At 44.1% G+C, this 23,683-nt stretch overlaps 1 long non-coding RNA gene across 1 annotated transcript; it reads left to right on the top strand.

Moving 5' to 3' along the window:
- The first annotated feature begins 333 nt into the window (after nt 1-333).
- On the top strand, nt 334-22,989 carry LOC142488625 (uncharacterized). The gene is made up of 3 exons (XR_012799541.1): nt 334-653; nt 20,462-20,613; nt 22,369-22,989. It is a non-coding gene; the product is annotated as an uncharacterized LOC142488625 (long non-coding RNA).
- The last annotated feature ends 694 nt before the right edge of the window (nt 22,990-23,683 follow it).

Raw genomic sequence — 23,683 nt, forward strand, 5'->3', positions numbered from 1 at the left:
ATGTATGTCATTGGACTATATGGTATTTATATGTGTAGCCCCCTTGCTAAAATCAGGCCCCTTTTAGCATGTAGGCTATGGCAGCAGTCTGGCATTGTAGGGATTAAACCCTGTGTACACAGTCCTGCATGGTAGTTGTCCCAGAGACAAGTTAGAATGTTGCAATTCCAGGCAGAGGCCTGTCTGGAAAGAGCTAGTAGGTCATGAGACCAGTGGGGTGACTGGTTGGCAACATCCAGTTTTGCCCAGAGACTGGGAGGGAAACAGGTTGACACCCCCTGGGTTGATAAGGGGGGGGTCTGTCTATTCAGTGTGTGTGCTGGGGCAGAGAGACCTAGGTGCTAAGGCAGGCACAGAGGTTCCCATGCTGCAGGGAGCAGGGCTATAACCCAGGTTTAAATAGGGACCTGGGGCTGAGCCTATTCCAGTCCTATCCTGCGTTAGGTTGGGTCCTGGGAGGAACTGCAGGCAAAGGGGGAACTGCTGCATGAGAGAGATACTGAAAGCCTCTCCTGTCTATGCTGTTTGGTATGCTTATCCTGATGACAATAAAGCAAGCATCCTGTTAAAAGTTCCTGGTGCCCTTTTTCCACTTATTGTACTCCTCACTACAGCCTAGGCCTGGATCCACCAGAGAAGCCCTGAGACTGAAGGTAAAAACTGATTGAGCGACACTACGCTGAAGCAGGTAGAAACCCTGTCTGCAATGCAAGGAGAGACTGAATACGTGTACACCCCATATCTTCTGCAGCTGGGAGGGGGGAGGGAGGGAGGGGAATAGGGGTGTTACAGATGTACTGTATTGTGGTATATTGTTGTCCTTGCCAGCTAAGGCAGATGATGGAAATGTACATGGTTTCTGTCCACAATTGGGGCACGGGAAGGGAGCAGCAATGCTTTGTGGCTTGGATTGGGATAACCTGTGGCTAGTTATTTTTTGCGTAGCCTCTGGCTTTAGGGTCATGACAGGAATGATAATGTTAAGTGTATTATGTTATGTTGATGTTAGTTGGCAAGTTGGATGCTGTTATAATGTAATACATGCTCTGGCTGTTTTACATCCAAGTCAGAGTCAGTGTTTTATTTTGATTTGGGTGGGATGGCTAATGGAGCAGGGGAAATGGAGGCATGTGGAAGTCAAGTATTTCCTTTAGCCCATAACATGCTGGTTAGATGATGTACTGTATAACTAGAAAGGGTTATTGGTAGGCATTCTGCATGTGAAAGGTTGTTCTCAACACACACAGTGACATCACACAAAGTGGCATAGCTAAAGAAAATCAAAACAGCTCTGAAGTTGTCAATGTTAAACCACGTGATTTTGCATGTTCAGAAGTAGCAAAATTAAAGGTGAAAAAAACAAACCTATTCTCTATTGCAAAATCGCATTTTCTAATCTGCGTCTATAAACAGTGACAAACCGAACGGTTTGACAGCCAAAACGCCCGAATTGTACTTCCTTTGGAAGTGGAAGGAGCAGAGGGGGTGCTCACTCCACCCCCAGTCTGACATATGGGTTTTGCTCTCTCAGCCAAACCCATATTTCAGGCTCTGGATGTAACTTGCAATATCAATCTCTGCACCATTGTGGTGGCATGAAAAAAAATGGGAGTTTTTAGAAGAGGTTTGCATAACGGAGCTACGAGAATTGCAGTTGTCGTCAAAAAATGCAAGTTGGAGGCTTTCTTGACAAACCGATCGGATTGGCAGAGCCGGAATGAAACAGCGTCTAAAAAGGCCTTTTCTGTCCTGATGGAACATGTGATAAAAGCTAACAAAATAGGAAAGCATGCCAATCGGATCAGAAATGGCTCTTTAGAAGCGGTTTGACACACTGGGAGCTACGAGCATAAGCCCCAAAGTCTTCCAATATTTCAGTAAATTGATGATTTACTGTATTTTAATCTCTTGAGGGATACCACCTATAGGGCAAATTGCTGTACAAATATGAGTTTAATTTTGGAGGCTATGCTAAATTACACTAGGGCATTCGGTTAGACATATAGAGCCATATTTACTAAGTAGTTCTAAGTCGTGAGACACCTTTGAGCCTATTCAGGTAAACCAAACCATTGTATTGCATAACTTGCTGTAACCTTTTATATTATAAGCACAGTCACAAAGAGGCACAGAGGGAATGTCCACCAATTATATAGATTTTTGGTATCATTCATCAGAAGAAAATGTCCAAACGGTTATTGCATTTCAGTATATTGGTTGTTTGCATCTCTTCTCCAACTATCCCATTTACATTCTTGTAGAAAGACAAAACAAGCCAAAAGTGACATAAGTTAAAACTGGTAAAGAAAGTATCCTTCACTAGTGCTTTCAGGGTCTACCAATGCAAGGTGAACAAACTTTACTCCCGGATAATAATATGCTTTATTGTATTGCAGTAGCAATCACATACTATATTTCTAATATATTTGGAGGTAAACCAGACACACTCTCCCTTAAATGTGCACACAGTTACAAGAATCTATTGTGGAGTGAAATATTGTTAACCTTAATACCCTACATATAACTCATAATGTGTTTGGCACTCATGTCAGAGCATTAACCTTTCATACACATTGCTCACAACAAAACCAAGAACACTAGTAAAATACAACATCATAAAGGTTATCCAGATCCCCCACCTTTTTTTAAATGTGTGCTTGTCAGTCAGGGGCATTTTCAGGGGAAAGGAAGGTCCTACAGTAGGTTCTATCAGAGGACACACCCCTGTTGTACACACTGGCTAAGTTAATTTACTGTGTGAGTCGCTTGACCTATTAGAAATCGGTGTTGAAATGGAGAATCTGTACACTCAGAAAAATGTACTTTTTACAGCTCAGGTGTATTGGGCATCTCACTCTCAAGTATCAAAAGACAGATACACAAACAGATGAAGTTTCCAGTTCTGTCTTGTCCTTCTCGCCTCTCCCCTGTGGGAGACGCATGGAGGACAAGACGGAACTGGAGACTTCATCTGTATATCAACAGGCACTTAACTGAACTTAATGCTGATTTATTGAAGAAAATCGATGTTACATGGACTTTATAAACTGTATGACCACAAATTCTGCTTACAAAAAAAAAATATATACAGTATATAGTTTTTATGTACAGTAGCACTGACAATGTACACATGGATATTCATCAAATTCTGCAGTAAATTATAGTTCAGAGTTGCTCTCCAATTACTCTGATTCTGATTAATTGGAAAAGATTGACATTTTAGTCTCTGATGGACATTGATAAATGTAATTTGGTCTCCTTGCCGCACTCTCTTGCTGATCCTTATCTTGCTTGTATCTTCATGTAATCTAATGGCTGATGTGGCATTCTCGTAAATTATCTTTATAATATCAATATTCCCCTCTTCAACACTTTGTCTTCTTAATGCATCTAGGACCACTGAGGTGTAAACAATATGAAATGCTTTTTCGTAATCTACGAATCTTAATCTAAGTGGTGGATTGGATTATATTCATTACTTCAGGAAATAACTTATTGTGCAACTTGGCTGTGGTCCATTGTGTTGTATCAAGGTAGAGGAGGTCCAAAGGAGGAAAAAGGCAGTGCACTTCTGTATGAAGAAAAGGGCTAAAGCGCAATGAAAAAAACCTCTATTTATTGGGTGTATCGCAACATAATAAGGATAGAGGGTAGGCAAAAAAACCTCTAATGCAAGCTACCCATCTATCTGAACAAGCTCCTCACCCCTACCACATGCAGCACTTGTCATCTGAGATCTGACTCCAAAAGACTGTTCATGGTCCCAAGGTTCAACAAAGTATCCGGCCGCTCCTCCTTCTCTTACCGTGCACCCCAAAACTGGAACAATCTACCGGAGACTCTCACAGCCACCACCAGTCTAAGGGCCTCATGCAGTAAGCCCCGATACAAAATTTTCGGCACGAATTGCGAAAATGTTTTTTTTGGGCGATTTGCCCTCGCAGTATTCAGTAAGGGCCGAATCCTTCCGATCCCTGCTGAAGCACTGCGAAAGCAAAGCTGCCGATGAGCTGTGGCGATACAGCCTGGCTCCCGATAAGGCTCCCGATAAGCCTTTGGTGCCGATAGATGTTTGCAGCTGAGAGAGACAAGCCGCTCTCTCAGCGCAAACTTCGGCACCAAAAAAAGTATTTAAAAACAACTTTTATTCATAGTGTACATGTGCAGGGGGTCTTCGGAGCTGAACCGCGTTGGTTTGAGGTCCGGGGACCCCCTGCCCCCCGAGATACAGGCCCCTTTATGAGGTGCCGGTATCCCTCGGCGTTTAAAGGTCCCGATCACGTGACCGCGACCTGTAAACAAACCAGAGGGATACCGGCACCCCATAAAGGGGCCTGTATCTCGGGGGGCAGGGGGTCCCCGGACCTCAAACCAACGCTGTTCTGCTCCGGAGACCCTCTGCACATGTACAGTATAAATAAAACACACACACATCAATAAAGACTCGTTCCTTACCTTGGCGGCTATGTGCAACGGTAATGAAGCAGCATGAATGTCTTTTTAATTATACTGTACAGTGAGCAGGGGGTCCCCTGAGCTGAACCGCATTGCTTTGTGGAGCAGGGACCCCCTGCTTCCCGAGTTACAGGCCCCGGTATGTGTCATCGGGTGGCAGTGTCGCCGCCATGTTTATAGCGTCCCCGCAATAAACATGGCGTCCACACTGTAACCGATGGCCCAAACCGGGGCCTGTAACTCGGGAGGCAGGGGGTCTCTGAGCCACAAATAAATGCGCTTCAGCTCAGGGGGCCTCCTGCTTCCGCACAATATTATTAAAATACATTAATGCTGCTTCATTACCATAGCGGATAGCCGCTAAGGCAATGAAGGGGTTAACGCATAGTAGCATGTTTATTGGGGACAAATGCCCCCAATAAACATAGCATCAATACACAACATACAGTATAGTAATGGGCAGAATGACTATTATCCACAAATGGATAATAGTGCAGTTGTCCATTTACAATACATACACAACAATAAAGACTTTAAATACATATAGCACTCACCCATGTCCCACTGCCACGATGAAGGCCATCCTCATCTTCATCCTGGCCATGCCCCATCCACTTCTGCAAAACAAACACAAGAATTACAACATCCAAATTAATGTCCCCTAACCCCTTAATCACCATAGCGGTTATTAACCGCTACAGTTATTAAGGGGTTAAGCCACCATCACCCACATACCCTCCCCCACAAAGCCCCCCAACCACCCTCACCCAATACCCACAGGGGAGTCCTACCAAATACCCTTGGGCCTAATACCCCCTCCCCCAGCACATACAGTACAATAATGTGCCAAATAACTATTATCCACATAGGGATAATACATTATTTGGCCATTATTAAACACATTCAATAACGTTAAAATGTAAAGAAAATTGTACTAACCTCATCAATAAGAAGTCTCCGTCGCCAGCATCATCCTTGGGGTCCGTTGCCAACATTAGAAATAGCCACAACATTTGAATATCATTAACATAACACTGAACCCCTTAATCACCTTATCGGGTACTAACCTGAAAGGTAATTAAGGGGTGAAGCCATCCTGCAATGCCTACAACAGTTATGCATAACATCCTCAGTGAAATAAAAACCAATTGCCTAACCAAATTCCATTTAATCATTCAATCTGTAGGCTCACATGCCTCATAAAACATTGCATTTACAGTGTATACATGTAGCATAACATGTAAACTGCATGTACACGCTGCAAATCAATGTTAACAATACAATAATGCCACTCAAATCACCATACATCACAAGAAGTATATTATTTAATACAATAAACTCACCATCAATGAATTACCACACATCAATTACATCCCTAAACAATTAAAATACCATCCATACCAATTACACAATGAACTAAAGCTATCCTAACAGAGAACAACTTCAAAACATAGTCAAAAGTACACCAACAATTACAATATAATAAAGCAAGGCTTTCCATATCCTACTGTACGGCCTGGAAGCCCAAAACTTACATCTGTCTAAAAATAAAATACATTTAGCACACATCAATGCATAGCCACAATGATTAACAATACAGAATTAGAAGCTTTAACAACACTATCATTTCTTACCCTGTATATATATCTGTACACATACATACAGACATACATACAGTGGGAAGAAATGATATGCATTATAAAAAATGAAAACATGAAAAAGCAACACAAAAAACAGTTACATTAAGTACATTTCTTTATTTAACTTACCATTACTTGCCCCCACCGACTCCCGTTGATCAGCTTACTCACGAACCAATCCACGACACCATCCACGACACCATCCAGGAACAAATCCACGACACAATCCAGGAACAAATCCACAAACCAAACCAGGAACCAATCCAAGAACAAGTGCAGGAACCAATCCAGGAAACAAGCCACGAAGAAATCCAAGAAACAATCCACGACACGATCCAGGAACAGGAACCCATAAAAGAAAAAAACATAACAAATTAAACATTAAAATAATAAAACATGACAATCAAGGGTTGTACTAGTTTTATTCTTAGTGAATCTGTATTACAATACCTTGTTCCGGGGTCTTCTTGACGTCCGGTGCCACGCCCTGGTCTTCAATCTTCAGGAGGAGGTCCGTCCTCCTCGGCATCTGCCTTCAAAATGAGACGACATAGGCTTTTAAAGGCCTATGACGTCACATTTGTCGTCATATGGTTCCCACGGCCCTGATTGGGCCGTGAAAACCATGTGTTTTGGCCGATGTAAAAAAATTGATGACGTCACTTAAAGGCAATGCCAGCACAGCCAATCAGAATGGCTTTGCTGCTATTGCCTTTAAGAAAACGTCATGAAATGACACATGGCCAGACTCACATGGTAAGCCAGCCAATCAGAGCGTGGGAACTCCATCCCTACTCTGATTGGTTCAAGTACCATGTGAGTCTGGCCATGTGTCATTTCATGACGTTTTCTTAAAGGCAATAGCAGCAAAGCCATTCTGATTGGCTGTGCTGGCATTGCCTTTAAGTGACGTCATCAATTTTTTTACATCGGCCAAAACACATGGTTTTCACGGCCCAATCAGGGCCGTGGGAACCATATGACGACAAATGTGACGTCATAGGCCTTTAAAAGCCTATGTCGTCTCATTTTGAAGGCAGATGCCGAGGAGGACGGACCTCCTCCTGAAGATTGAAGACCAGGGCGTGGCACCGGACGTCAAGAAGACCCCGGAACAAGGTATTGTAATACAGATTCACTAAGAATAAAACTAGTACAACCCTTGATTGTCATGTTTTATTATTTTAATGTTTAATTTGTTATGTTTTTTTCTTTTATGGGTTCCTTTTCCTGGATCGTGTCGTGGATTGTTTCTTGGATTTCTTCGTGGCTTGCTTCCTGGATTGGTTCCTGCACTTGTTCTTGGATTGGTTCCTGGTTTGGTTTGTGGATTTGTTCCTGGATTGTGTCGTGGATTTGTTCCTGGATGGTGTCGTGGATGGTGTCGTGGATTGGTTCGTGAGTAAGCTGATCAACGGGAGTCGGTGGGGGCAAGTAATGGTAAGTTAAATAAAGAAATGTACTTAATGTAACTGTTTTTTGTGTTGCTTTTTCATGTTTTCATTTTTTATAATGCATATCATTTCTTCCCACTGTATGTATGTCTGTATGTATGTGTACAGATATATATACAGGGTAAGAAATGATAGTGTTGTTAAAGCTTCTAATTCTGTATTGTTAATCATTGTGGCTATGCATTGATGTGTGCTAAATGTATTTTATTTTTAGACAGATGTAAGTTTTGGGCTTCCAGGCCGTACAGTAGGATATGGAAAGCCTTGCTTTATTATATTGTAATTGTTGGTGTACTTTTGACTATGTTTTGAAGTTGTTCTCTGTTAGGATAGCTTTAGTTCATTGTGTAATTGGTATGGATGGTATTTTAATTGTTTAGGGATGTAATTGATGTGTGGTAATTCATTGATGGTGAGTTTATTGTATTAAATAATATACTTCTTGTGATGTATGGCGATTTGAGTGGCATTATTGTATTGTTAACATTGATTTGCAGCGTGTACATGCAGTTTACATGTTATGCTACATGTATACACTGTAAATGCAATGTTTTATGAGGCATGTGAGCCTACAGATTGAATGATTAAATGGAATTTGGTTAGGCAATTGGTTTTTATTTCACTGAGGATGTTATGCATAAATGTTGTAGGCATTGCAGGATGGCTTCACCCCTTAATTACCTTTCAGGTTAGTACCCGATAAGGTGATTAAGGGGTTCAGTGTTATGTTAATGATATTCAAATGTTGTGGCTATTTCTAATGTTGGCAACGGACCCCAAGGATGATGCTGGCGACGGAGACTTCTTATTGATGAGGTTAGTACAATTTTCTTTACATTTTAACGTTATTGAATGTGTTTAATAATGGCCAAATAATGTATTATCCCTATGTGGATAATAGTTATTTGGCACATTATTGTACTGTATGTGCTGGGGGAGGGGGTATTAGGCCCAAGGGTATTTGGTAGGACTCCCCTGTGGGTATTGGGTGAGGGTGGTTGGGGGGCTTTGTGGGGGAGGGTATGTGGGTGATGGTGGCTTAACCCCTTAATAACTGTAGCGGTTAATAACCGCTATGGTGATTAAGGGGTTAGGGGACATTAATTTGGATGTTGTAATTCTTGTGTTTGTTTTGCAGAAGTGGATGGGGCATGGCCAGGATGAAGATGAGGATGGCCTTCATCGTGGCAGTGGGACATGGGTGAGTGCTATATGTATTTAAAGTCTTTATTGTTGTGTATGTATTGTAAATGGACAACTGCACTATTATCCATTTGTGGATAATAGTCATTCTGCCCATTACTATACTGTATGTTAGGGGGGTATAGGTGTTGTTGGGTATATATATATATATATATATATAAATATAATTATTTAATTATTTATTTAATTCGTTATTGTGGGGCTGGTGTGTGTTTTTTTTATTATTGTGGGTAGTGGGGGTGTGTAAAGGGGGCATTAGCCCCAACGGTGGTTGTTTAGGGCTTGCGGGTGGGTAGCGGGAGGCCTTAACCCCTTCAGGACCGTAGCGGTATTAACTGCTACGGTCGTGAAGGGGTTAAGTGCCCCCGCAACCCCCCCGCAAGTCCTAATCTCACACCCAGGGCCAAATACCCCCCTCACCCATCCCCGCTACCCAACAATAACGCTGGCACGGTGGGTTAACCCCTTCATTGCCTTAGCGGTTAGCCGCTAAGGTAATGAAGTGGCTTTTAAATGCCTTTTTCCTGCCTCGGATGCATACCGGGGGGCTCCGGTGCGGGTATCAGCTCCGGAGACCCCCGGCATCAATCACAGGCAGGAAAAAGGGCTGATTTTTCCTAAGTGTCGCCCTTGCCGATGCTTCTCCTTCAGCAAGTTGCCAACTTTAGTTGGCGGGCTAGATTGGCCATAAAATCTCCAATCTGGCCTGCCGATCAGCACCGAAAGGCTGATCGGGACTAACTGAATTCAGGCGGGAAAAAAAAGTCCCGATAAGTGGCTTATCGGCAGCCGGGTGGCGAAAATTTTTTTTTCGGAAGAAAAGTTGCCGATAATTCCCACTTATCGGGGCTTACTGAATCAGGAGGGCAAAAAACAGCTATAAAATGCCGAAAAAGCCTTATCGGGGCTTACTGCATGAGGCCCTAAGTTCTTTCAAAACTAAAGCTGTCTCACATTTTAATCTGGTCTGTAACTGTTACATACGCCTATAATATATATTATCTCTAACTGTGCATGCAATGTATGTATGTATGTATGTATGTCTTTATTTGTATAGCGCCATAAAATGTACATAGCGCTTCACAGTAGTAATACATGTCATATAAATAACAAATATAAATAACACATCATGGGAATAAGTGCTTCAGACATACTGTAAAAGTAACATTAAGGAAGGAGTCCCTGCTCCGAGGAGCTTACAATCTAATTGGTAGGTAGGGAGAACGTACAGAGACAGTAGGAGGGAATACTAGTAAGTGCGTATGCAGGAGGCCAAGCTTTGTGTCATGTGTCCATGATTATCCAGTGCTACTCATATGCTTCTTTAAGCAGATGTGTCTTAAGGTGGGTCTTAAAGGTGGATAGCGAGGGGGCTAGTCGGGTATTGAGGGGAAGAGCATTCCAGAGGTGTGGGGCAGAAAGTGAGAAAGGTTTAAGGCGGGAGAGAGCTTTAGATACAAAGGGGGTAGAAAGAAGACATCCTTGAGAAGAACGCAAGAGTCGTGATGGTGCATAGCAAGAAATTATGGCTGAGATGTAATGAGGGGCAGAAGAATGTAAAGCTTTAAAAGTGAGCAGTAGAATTGAGTGTGAGATACGCGATTTAATCGGAAGCCAGGAGAGGGATTTCAGCAGGGGAGACGCTGAGACAGATTTAGGAAAGAGTAGAGTGATTCTGGCAGCAGTGTTTAGGATAGATTGTAGGGGAGACAGGTGAGAGGTAGGAAGGCCGGACAGCAGGAGGTTGCAGTAATCAAGACGTGAGAGAATGAGGGCCTGAGTCAGAGTTTTAGCAGTTGAGTAACAGAGGAAAGGGCGTATCTTTGTGATATTGCGGAGGAAAAAGCGACAAGTTTTAGAAACGTTTTGAATATGAGAGGAGAATGAGAGAGAGGAATCAAGTGTGACCCCTAGGCAGCGTGCTTGGGCTACTGGGTGAATGATCGTATTTCCAATAGCAATGTGGAAGGATGTAGTAGGGCCAGGTTTGGGAGGTAGTATAAGGAGCTCTGTTTTTGCCATGTTAAGTTTCAGTCGGCGGATGGCCATCCAGGATGATATTCCAGAGAGGCATTCAGAAACTTTGGTCTGTATAGCAGGTGTAAGGTCAGGGGTTGAAAGGTAAATTTGTGTGTCGTCAGCATAGAGGTGATATTTAAACCCAAAAGATGTGATTAGGTCACCTAGAGAGAGTGTGTAGAGAGAAAAGAGAAGGGGTCCCAGGACAGAGCCCTGGGGTACCCCCACAGAGAGATCAATAGAGGAGGAGGAGGTGTTAGCAAAAGAGACACTGAAGGTACGATGGGAGAGGTAAGAGGAGATCCAGGATAAAGCTTTGTTCCGAATACCAAGAGTATGGAGAATGTGAAGGAGAAGAGGGTGGTCCACGGTGTCGAATGCTGCAGAGAGGTCGAGTAATATGAGCAGAGTGTAATGACCTCTGTCTTTGGCAGCGTGGAGGTCGTCAGTTATTTTAGTGAGGGCTGTTTCAGTAGAGTGAGCAGTGCGGAAGCCAGATTGTAGAGGGTCTTGTACAGAATAGGTGTTGAGAAAGTGTAGCAATCGAGAGAATACAAGACGTTCAAGGAGTTTGGAGGCAAAAGGCAGGAGGGAGACAGGTCGATAGTTAGAAGGGCAGGTAGGGTCAAGCTTGCTGTTTTTGAGTAATGGTATAACGGTTGCATGCTTGAAGGATGAAGGAAAGGTACCAGAGTAGAGGGAAGAGTTAAAGATCTGTGTGAGCATAGGGATTATAGAAGGAGCAAGAGGTTTTAGGAGATGGGAGGGAATGGGGTCAAGTGGGCAAGTGGTAGAGGGCGAAGAGGAGATCAGCAGTGATACATCTTCCTCCGAGATAGCAGAAAAAGAGTCAAGAAAGACAGGAGGAGATTTGGGAAGCATTGTGGGATGGGAGGAGACAACAGATGGGATGTTCTGCCGTATGGACTCCACCTTTTTCTTAAAAAAGTCAGCAAAGTCCTGAGGTGAGATGGATGCAGAAGAGGAGGCAGCTGAGGGTGGTCTGAGTAGAGAGTCAAAGACAGAAAAGAGACGGCGTGGGTTAGACTTGTGTGTGTTGATTAGTGATGAAAAGTAGGTTTGTTTAGCCTGAAAGAGGGCAGAGTTGAAACAGGATAGCATAAATTTGTAGTGAATGAAGTCTGCGAGCGTATGAGATTTCCTCCAGAGGCGTTCAGAGGAACGAGTGGAGGAACGCAGCATGCGTGTGTGGGAGTTTAGCCAGGGTCTGGGGTTAGAAGGGCGAGGACGGCAGAGAGAAAGTGGGGCATGAAGATCAAGAGAGGAAGATAAGGCAGAGTTGTAGTTCCTGACCAGGTTGTCAGGGTCTGAAGCGGAACTGAGAGAGGAGAGGGAGGAGCGTAAAGTGGAATCAAGAGCTGGTAGGTTAATAGAGTGCAGGTTTCTGCAAAAACGAGGGCGAGATGGAGATGGAGATGGAGAGAAGCGAGAGAGAGAAAATGAGATGAGGTGATGGTCAGAGAGAGGAAAAGGGGAAATGGAGAGAGAGAAGTTTTTAGTGAAAACCAGGTCTAAGTAGTGGCCATCCTTGTGGGTGCTGGCTGCAGTCCACTGTTGAAGGCCAAAAGAAGAGGTTAGAGAAAGAAAGCGGGAAGCCCAAGGGAGAGAGGGGTCATCAATGTGGCAATTGAAGTCCCCAAGGAGAAGAACAGGGGAGTCTGAGGAGAGAAAGAAAGAGAGCCAGGATTCAAAGTGAGAGAGAAAGGCAGAAGGGGGATGAGTAGAGGAAGGTGGGCGATAGATGACCGCCACATGGACCGGGAGAGGAGAGAAGATCTGGACTGTGTGAGCCTCGAAGGAGGGAAAAGCAAGAGAGGGGGGAATAGAAACTGTTCTGTAACGGCAGAGAGAGGAGAGCAGGAGCCCCACTCCTCCACCCCTGCCATCAGGGCGTGGAGTGTGGGAGAAGGAAAGGCCACCGTAGGACAGGGCAGCTTCAAGAGCAGAGTCAGACTGAGTGAGCCAGGTCTCAGTTATAGCAAAGAGAAGCAGGGAGTGAGAGAGAAAGAAGTCATGCACAGAGAGGAACTTGTTAGAGAGGGAGCGAGCATTCCAAAGGGCACAGGAGAAAGGGAGAGAGGAGGGAGGGTGGCAGGGGATGGGTATGAGGTTAGAGGGGTTGACACCAGAAGGAGTAGAAGTTGCATGTGGAAGGCGAGGACGAGAGCAAGTAGAAATAAGGCAGGGACCAGGATTGGGAGAGATATCCCCAGAGGCAAGGAGGAGAAGCATGGACAGAAAGAGAATGTGTGAGGATGATTTGTAGGGGTGTGTTTTAGTGCAGGCGGCATAACTGTGTGGTGACAGAGGGCGCAGGTAAGAGAGGAGTTCATGTGAACTGAGAATGTCTTGTATATATACCCTGTTAACTTATGTAACTGTATTTGTAACCATGTATTATTTGTGATCTTAAATCTATGCCCAGGACATACTTGAAAATGAGAGGTAACGCTCAATGTATTACTTCCTGGTAAAACATTTTTATAAATAAATAAATGTCATGCCTACGGGCACTTACTCAAACATTGTGTTGTATCCACTGAGAAATCCTGCTTGTTTTTAAGCCTGGGCAAAGTCATTGGTCTGTTGCAGTCGACTAATAAGTATCTTTGTAAAAATCTTGTAAGTGATTGGAAGTAGACTGATTGGTCTGTAGTTCTTGAGATATTCTTTGTCTCATTTCTTATGAATGAGGATAACTACAGTATGGCATTGCTCCATTGTGCTGGAATTTTCCTATTTTTCAAGCAACATGAAAAGAGTTTTGCTAGGATTTTCTCTATTTTTCCTCCAGCTTCTTTCACGATTTCAGTTGTAATTTCATCTTCCCTGGAAGCCTTCCCATTCTTCATGGTTTTTATTGCCATTGCTACTTCTTCCGGAAGGGCGTATGGTACTATATATATATATACTAGCTGATATACCTGGCGTTGCCCGGGATTTAATTTTCCCGCTCCCCCTCTGTCTTCGCACCCCCCTCTCTCTCCGCTCCCCCTGTCTCTCTCCCCCCCCCCATCTCTTTCTCTCTCTCCCCCCATTCACCTCTCTCTTTCCCCCTTCCCCTCTCTGCCTCCCTCTCTCTTTCTCCCCCATTCACAGCAATCCGGTCCCCCCCCCCTGCACATGAATGTGCCCCCCCCTCCCTTCACAGCTCCGGTTCCCCTCCCCGGTCACAATTACAACCCCCCCCCGTTAACAGCTCCATCCCCCCCCTTCACAGCTCTGTTCCCCCCTTCACAGCTCCGTTCCCGACACACTCCTCTCTCTCACACTCTCTCTCACACACTCTCTCACACACACTCGCTCTCTCTCACGCTCTTTCTCTCTCTCACACACACTCTCTCTCTCTCTCTCTCTCTCTCTCTCTCTCTCTCACACACACACACACACACACACACACACACACACACACACACACACACACACACACACACACACACACACACACACACACACACACACACACACTGTCACTCAGACACACACACTGTCACACAGACACACACACTGTCCCTCAGACACACACATTGTCACTCAGACACACAGTCACACACACACACTGTCACTCAACACTCATGCAAGCAGAAGCAGCCTCTTCTCCCCCTTTCCCCCGTAGCTCACATGCAAAGTTCAGAAGCAGCAGTTCTCCTCCTCTCCGCCGACACCACGGATAAGCCTCACTCTCCCCCTCCTCCCCCCGAAGCTCACAGGCCATCTCCCTCTGCCATCCCATACTCAGGCATACTCAGCATGAGGCTTGAGTCAGCGAGGACTGCACGCGCGCTCCTAGGAGAGGGGAGCGAGGAGGAGAGCGGAGTGGGGAGGGAGGAGAGCGGAGGGGAGAGAGTCAGGGGCAGCAGAGAGTGCGGGCGGCCAGACGGAACCCCTGGGACTGCTCCACGGAGCCCTTGTGGAGAATGACTGTGTATATAATGACGTAACCCTGCATTGCAATCAGAGACCGCGAGAGCCAATGAGAGCCAAGGCCCGCCCCGTAGTCAGCCAATGAGAGCCAATGACAGCCAAGGCCCAACCCGCAGTCAGCCAATGGGAGAGCTTGACAGCCAATGACAGCCAATGAGAGAGAGCGCAAATACACAGACAAACATCCTGACAGACAACAAATTCAGTTTTATATATATAGATATATATATCTAAACTATATATATATATTTCTCAAACCGTTGTATGTATGTCAGTCTGTCCGTCCTGTGTCTCCCTGTGTCTAGGGGCAATCACATTGGACCTTTGGCCCGTCACTCCGCCTCAGGCCAATGAGATGGCTCCCTTGGCCCGCCCGCCCCCGCACACTTCTCATTGACCGGTGTGGTTACACACACACACCAGCCGCCACTTCCCGCCCAGGTAAGTCAGTACAAAATGCCGCCTCACACTTTACACCCCTGCTGCCTCACAACACTGCGCGTCTCGCCTCAACCGCCCAGGAACAAGTGGGGGAACAGCCGGCCGGGGGAGCGTACAATAATAAATAAATTATGGCACCTATTTCAGGTGCGCAACCTCGTGCCTCAGGCCAGGACCCAGGACCACACATGGCGCTTCCTGCCGCTGCCTGCACGCACCTCCATCGGCCGGACGACCCATCGGGGGACCAAGCGGTCGCCGGGGGGGGAAGCGGCCGAGCCATCGGGGAACGGGGGGTGAAGAGTGAGCCCTGAGCCATCGGGGAACCAAGAAGGGGGGGCAGCCAGCCGCCGAGCCAGCGATGGAACGGACACCCAGACGGGGGGGGGGGGGGGCAAGAGGATACATAAATTATGACAAAACATATGCCCCTGCTCTCCACCCCTCCACTCCCCTCTACCCACCCTCCACTCCCCCTCCACTCCCCTCCGCCCCTTTCCCCCCTCCACTCCCCATTCCCCCCCGTCCACTCCCCTTCCCCCCTCCCCTTTCCCCCCACTCGCCTTTCCCCCCCACTCCCCTTTCCCCCACATTCCCCTTCCCCCCCCACTACATTCCCCTTTCCGCCCCCACTCCACTCCCCTTTCCCCCCCTCCACTCCCCTTTCCCCCCCTCCACACCCCTTTCCCTCCACTCCACTTCCCCCCCTCCACTCCCCTTTCCCCCCCTCCAGTCCCCTTTCCCCCCCTCCACTCCCCTCCCCCCTCCACTCCCCTTTCCCCCCCTCCACTCCCCTTTCCCCCCCTCCACTCCCCTTCCCCCCTTCCAATCCCCTTCCCCCCCTCCACTCTCCTTTCCCCTCCCCCTCCCCCCTCTTCCACCCTTACCCCCCCATCCCTCCCTCCACTCCCCCCCATCATTCCACCCCTCCACTCCCCCCCATCATTCCCCCCTATATCATTCAACCTCCCCCCTCCATCATTCAACCTCCCCCCTCCATCATTCAACCTTCCCCCCTCTCCACGCCCTCCACCCCTTCCCCCCCCTCCACCCCCTCCACCCCTTCCCACCCCCCTCCACTCCTTCCCCCCCTCCTCTACTCCTTCCCCCTCCACCCCTTCCCATCCTTCCTCCCTTCCCGCCGCCATTCGCCTTCCTACCCGCCTTTCCGCCCCCCCGCCTTCCCACCTCTGCTTTCGTGCGCTGCACGCACTCAACAGACACCCGCCACACTCGACACATACCTGCCGCCACACACCTGCTGCCTCCCGCCCCTACGCACCGATATCACTGACCCACCGCCTCACACCCTAGCAGGACCCCCACTCACAGACAGCACTCACAACCCAAGCGCCACCCGCCGCCTCACACCCTAGCAGGACACACATTTTTACATCTGTTATGTCACCAAAATATACATTGTACTGTGGTGTGTTTACAATAAACCATTTTTAAACAACATCGTATTACATTTTATTCCATCTTTCTTTTCAACATTATTATCCAACCTTTACAACAAATAGTCACCTATTGTTCCACGATTTATAAATAATACTACCTATTATGCATTTACATCCCGGGCAACGCTGGGTCTCTCAGCTAGTACTATATATATAAACTATATATATAAAACTGAAATGTTTATCTGTCAGGATGTTTGTGGGTTTGTGCTTGCTCTCATTGGCTGTCATTGGCTGTCAAGCTCTCCCATTGGCTGACTGCAGGGCGGGCCTTGGCTGTCATTGGCTCTCATTGCCTGACTACAGGGTGGACCTTGGCTCTCATTGGCTCTCGCGGTCTCTGAGTGCAAGGCAGGGTGACGTCATTATATATACAGTCATTCTCCACCAGTGCTCCGTGGAGCAGTCCCAGGGGTTCCGCCTGGCCGCCCGCACTCACTGCTGTCCATGGCTCTCCCCCCTCCGCTCTCCCAACATATATATATATATATATATATATATATATATATACAGTATATATATATATATATATATATATATATATATATATATATACTGTATATATATATATATATATACTGTATATATATATATATATATATTTGTTTGTGAGCAGGATAAGCTTATAAAGTAGACATTATGCAAAGTGTCTTTTAAAACACATTAGTCAATATATTGTGACCCAGTCACACCACTAAATCAAAAGCTACTAGTTGCTAAATGCTAATATCATTCTGAAATAAATAACAGATATACAAATAAATGAAACATCTCATTAATCCTTGGTTGTTATCGGTTTTGAATTTAATGGACATCGTTTTCATCTTACATGAATATACTGAGTCACATTGCAGACTTTAATTAACGATATTTTTTCTGCATTCAAGAATGAATTACACACCACCATTTAAAAGCTGTATACCTTACACACATTTCCAATGTGTACATTATACATCGAATATTAAATAACTCAGAACAAGTGATAAGTGTTAGTTTTACATCGTTCTGTAACACTGATTAAGATGTCAAAAGTATTTCATTAGTGTTTTACTTTATTAAATATGAAAATTGGGTCAAAGGTAAATATCAGGAGGCTATAAAATTACTCCTCTTATCTATCATACATTCCCCATGTGAGGAATGAAAACACTGGTGCCAAAATAACTATGAATGAATAATTTATAAATGACTGCTGCATCCACAATGTTGTTTCAGGCATAAAACAGTGGGGCATCAATAATCAAAAGAAGTTGGATTAATTTAGCTTTATTTTACAGCTGATATTTTTATCTAAATATTACAGCATCTCCGGACACGGGTTACTTTCAGATTTTTCCTTTGTTTAATTAACATTTCTCTCCTCTCATGCCTTTATTTTTGGAATGCTAAATGAAAGAACTTCAATTACCTACTTGAAAGAAAATATATACTAGAACAAAATACTAAACAGTATTTATTGGTAACCCCTTAACAGCAATATCAATCCATGGTCAGAGTCAGAGGTTTTAGTTGTTTTTTTTGGGGAGAGGTGGGGGGGAGAGCATTTGCTATGTGTCTGAACCCTAAGCAAAAAAAAAAAATATTTATATCTAAACTAGAATACTGTAGATAATTCAGTATTAAATAAAGATCATCCATTGAATTTTGTTGTTGATATTTAGACAAAGAAGCTCGGTTTATCTGAATTCCCCCACAAAAATAGCACTGGCTATTATTTATTTAACAAATGTTTTACCAGGAAATAATACATTGAGTTACCTCTCATTTTCAAGTATGTCCTGGGCACAGAGTTATCATGACAATACATGGCTACATTAAATGAACAGAGGTTATACAGACATTTCATAGATAGTTAGAGATAATATATGATTATGGGCCTATGTAACTCTTATAGAGAAGACTAAAATGTGAGACAGCTGAAGTCTTGAAATTTCTCATACTGGAGGCGGTTTAGAGAGTCTCAGGTAGGTTGGTTAAGATGTGAAGTGCACGGTTATAGAAAGAAGAGTGACTAGATTCCTTGCTGAACCTTTGCACTGTGAACAGTTTTTTGGAGTCAGATCTAAGGGGACAAGTGCTGCGTGTATTAGGGGTGAGGAGCGTGTTCATATAGATGGGTAGCTTGTCTAGAAAGTATTTGAAGGCGACAGGAAAATGTTCTTTGCATCTAGACTCAATGGATCGCCAATCTTGGAGCATTTCACAGTGACATGTGTTGTAGTTACATTGTAGGACAAAGCGGCATATTGAGTTGTAGCATGTGTCTAGTTTTCTAAGGTGAGTTTGGGGTGCTGTACATATACTATGTCCCCATAGTTTATAATTGCATTAGCATCTGTTGTGTCAGCTGCTTCCTGACTAGTGAGCTTATGGTGGATTTGTTCCTATAAAGTACACCTAGTTTGGCATAGGTTTTGGATATCAGAGTATCAATATGCAGTCCGAATGTTAAATGAGAATCAAGCCATGTGCCCAAATATTTAAAACTAGTGACAGGGGCTAGAATGGTGTTCGAGTTGGTCCTGATCTGAAGCTCTGTCATTGACAGCTTTATAAATGTTGCTCTAGGTCCAAATACCATTGTTACAGGTTTATCAGTGTTTAAAAACAGTTTGTTTTGGAAAATCAAGTATTGAAGTCTTGAAAAATTAGATTGAAGTACGTGTCCAAGGTCAGAGAGGCTAGGGCTGTGTGCATATAAGATTGTGTCATCCGCATACAGTACTGTACATGTGCATTGAAGCTACCTTACAAGTTGTAGATAGATTCTTAATGAAGACTTAAAAGAGATGGGGGCCAGAGCAGAGCCTTTCAGGACCCACAAGTGACATACAAGGGGTTAAAGTAAGAGCCAGAGATAGACACATATTGGGATCTACCTAATAGGTATGAGTGAAATCAAATTTGTCTTGGTGTAGTAATTGCTTATTTGAGAGTGGACCCATTTTTCCATGACTTTGGAAGGATTGCTTTGTAGATATAGTATGTTTCTCTTAGATTCATTCAATATTAAAAATGTAAACTTCTAAATAGCATTGGGTGGTTTAAATGTAAGAAATGTGTCTAAAATAATACAATATGCCTAATAATTGCTCTGTGAGTAGCTTGGAATCACAGTTGTGTACGATTTATTGTAAGAGATCCACATGATTTTTTTTGCATGCATTACTTTATCAACATAATTTTTTTATAATAAAACTACCAACAATGCAAATATTATGAAAATTACAATTTCATCATGACTGCCGTTTGCATTGTTTAAAAAAAAAAAAAAAGAATGTAAAGGATAAAAAACACCATGCTTTACCTCTCCGCATTTAAATGAATTCTTAGTGCATATGCCTATGTGGGGCCTAGTGACCTTGCACGTATGTTCCCCTTAATACATTTCCTGAGTGTATCTCTTCAATAGAGGGGAACTTGGCGTTTGGGTCAGGATCCAAGAACGTCTCCTCCGAAGATGTGACATAGTCACGAAATGTAAGGTCACTATGTTCCACTTTTTGTATACTGCAAAGTGTTCACCCATGTATGGTAGAACAAAACGACTTTGTTCAATAAAAGTGAAAAAAATAATATATTGTAAATGATGATCTATGTTTCGATCCACAACTTGACCCTCTATCAAGATCTATAACCACTTTTTCTATATGCACTGACCAAATCTGTGTTAATATGAAGTGGTGTTGCATGGTTCTATTTTCTTTGGTTTTACAGTCCAATTCAGAGTTGTACAGTTTGAGCATGCTAAGTGCTTTCACATGTCGAAGTGGTTTCGACTAGATGTAATGCTATGGTCTGTTTTTCTTTTTGAATATCATTCTACTTTCTTTTCTCTCTTCAGCACCCAAAGGCCACAATGAAGGTTCTGATCATGGCACAGGAGGCAGAGGCCAATACAGACTTCCTGGACCTTTCCACTGCAGGAATCACTACGCTACACTAGTACTTCAAGCAAGTTCTCTGAGGATTATGAATGTTGTCTCCCAGTTCAAGGTTCATAACTTACCCATGCCTCAATTCTGGGGTGCTCCACTTGCACAACCAAATAAATACACAACTATGTAAACTTATTTAATATAAATACAAATGATCAAAGATAAGGTACCTAACCAAGTTGCTCCACTAACAACCACAATAAAGCCTGAGGGATACTTTCAAGTTCAAGCCAGCTTTTATGTGTCGATCACCGGCAAAGCCACTAGGTCCAAACACACACAAAACCTGTAAGATCACTCCCATACTGGCCACCCAAGCCAGGTATGACACAGCCTTCCCGCAACACTAACTATTGGAGATCCACTTCACCTCCACACAAGGAGCCAACTCTGACAGGGTCCATTCCCCACAGAACACCATACCGCTACAATGCAACAAAGTACTTGCATCTATTTATTTCCCAAAATGTAACCCATTACTAAACCCCCATTAACAAAAATAGAGAGGAAGGGAGGGCAAGCTTCTTCACGGCATACCAGGATCCAAGAGGAAGAAAACCCCTGCACCTCTTCTACATGCTGCCTGACTCCCCCTCCACTGTTTGCTCCCCTCCCAGCCTTAACATCTATCACATACAATAGAGCCCCTCCTCTGTAGGAAGTCATGTTGCCTCTCTCTCCGTGGACTTGGCCTTGCTTTTTCACTGCTCTGGGCAAGCTGTGACTTTATTTCTGAAACTGCCGTGATCTTTTGTCTGTGCACTTGAAAGAAAATGATTTGTATTGAAAAATAGTGTATTGGAATATGGAAAGCTAATTTTAATTATACTGTACATTTGACAGCTATTTATTTGAAAGATATCACTCGCATGCTAATGAAATACATCCCACCTGTTACTTCCCTAACCAAGGTAAACATTTCACCAAGGCTGTGTGTTAACCAAAGTACTTTTCAGATGGTGCAAAAAAAGTGTGTGTAATTTGCTTGTTTCAGTCAACTAGTCATTGTTTTCCCTGCTCATCCACATTGCAAATGAGAATCTCAGACCTCCAATGGGCTTCAGGGCTCCAAAACCATGCTATGCTATCAGCAGTAACATGGTTAGCTAACTGCTGTGACTAAATGGATATTGTGAAACACTGCAGGCAATGGATGAAAAGTGATGCCCTCCCAGAGCACAATGCTTCTGTGCAGAATTGGTCAAAAGAACACAACTTCACAGACAGAGTAGCAGAAGGCACTGGCTCCTCTCTTTATCACCTGGAGCAATATGTGCAGAGAGGGGAGATAATGAAGTACTTGACTAATTCAGTGTGATCCAGCTGACTAAGCCAGGGGGCTTTGCAGAGCATGCAAAGCTACAGAACCCATTGCTATCTATTCCCCCCTGGTACCTGCAAAGCCAAAACAAAGAACAGCAGAGATCAAAAACTAAAAAACATCAAAAGAAGAAAAGCACAGGCAGCCACCCTGTTTATTTATGCTTATAAAACATTATTTCACTGGTCCCTTCCTTGTATATGGAGTAACTTTATTCCCTGCTCATTTGAACTTTAACTACTGTATGTCTAGCTACCATGCCAACAAATGTAGTATTCCAATGGATTTACTAATCCCATCTAGGAACACAGCCTTTTTTTAAATTTTCAGACTTGCATGGTATATGTAAATAATGCATATTTGAGTTGACTCACTTAACAGGATACTTGTTTCCCAATGGTTGCGTTGTACTATCTTGCCTGCTGGCTCACTGCCATTATGTCTAGATCAGTCTGCTGCACCCAATCACCTGCTCTATCTGTCATTTCTCAGGCCTCCAACAGACAGGAAGCAGCACTGCAGTTGGAAAAATCAATAATACAGTGTCCCTGCACAACAGACTCCGCTGGTTAAAGCTGCAAATAAAGGAGAGGAAGTAAAAGATTTTGCTGATTTACTGTATATAAAAAGATATTATATTCACCCCCAGCTGCCAAACGATGAATCATTACTGTCTTGCAACGTCTAGCACAATTCAGTATTATAGGAGTCCGAGACACACTGTGCATCATTCACAGATAAACATGATGAATAGTCCGGAGGAATGTGTAAAAGGGGATAGTCAGAAGCAACTGCCAGCATATTTCGAGTGCCAGCCACAGTGACTGTTTAATCATGAGATCTGCTTAATTTAAAAAATAAGACTGCATCCAATATATGTGTGAGCTGGTGACTTAGTCTAATTCTTAAAAGCTGCCAAGACCATCTGATATGACATCACCCTGAAAATGTGACCAGGAATATTAAAAAGGACAAACATCCTATGCCTTTTCTTGCTTCCAGTAAGTTATACAGTTTATGAATAGTAAAGTTGTTGCATAACACTAATAGAATTTGTTTATTACGTCATTTAGTTCAGGGGTGGGCAACTCCAGTAGTCAAGGGCCACCAACAGGTCAGGTTTTCAGGATATCCCTGCTTCAGCAGAGATGGCTCAATCAGTGACTCGGTCGAAGACAAAGTCAACATTGTAGAAGACTGAGCCACTGATTGAGCCACCTGTGCTGAAGATGGGATACCCTGAAAACCTGACCTGGTGGTGGCCCTTGAGGACTGGAGTGGGCCGCCCCTGATGTAGTTTCTAAGGCCGCGTTTATAGTGCCGGCAACGCGACCGATGAAGTCACCCGTCACCACTGGCGAAAGTTGCACTATAGTTTGGAGCGACGTCTCTGGCGACAAGGCAAAGAAACTGCCGTAACGTCACGAAGGGGGCGGGCAGAGTGCAGTAGGTGCTCTGTTATTGGTGTAGAGAAAGTCACATGTAGCAACTGTCCCTCCCAAAATCAAATTTCATTGGCTTCAAAAAATGTTGTAGCTCCGTCGCACTTACTATAAGCGCATGCGACGGATCCAATGTATTTGTTTTGGGGCGATGTCGCGCCGCCGTCGCCGGGCACTATAAGTGCAGCCTAACACATGTTTATATGCATTGCATATTTCCCTTAAAAACACAAAGAGCAACTGAAATTTCAGGTACTGTGATATTATTTAATGGATATATCAAAAGCACTAATAATCTAGCTGTGGTATTTTTATGATGACATATGATAATAAAAACAACAACACATTTTGATTGGGTTATTTGA

Source organism: Ascaphus truei, chromosome 2 (assembly GCF_040206685.1).
Source record: "Ascaphus truei isolate aAscTru1 chromosome 2, aAscTru1.hap1, whole genome shotgun sequence".
Taxonomy (NCBI): domain Eukaryota; kingdom Metazoa; phylum Chordata; class Amphibia; order Anura; family Ascaphidae; genus Ascaphus; species Ascaphus truei.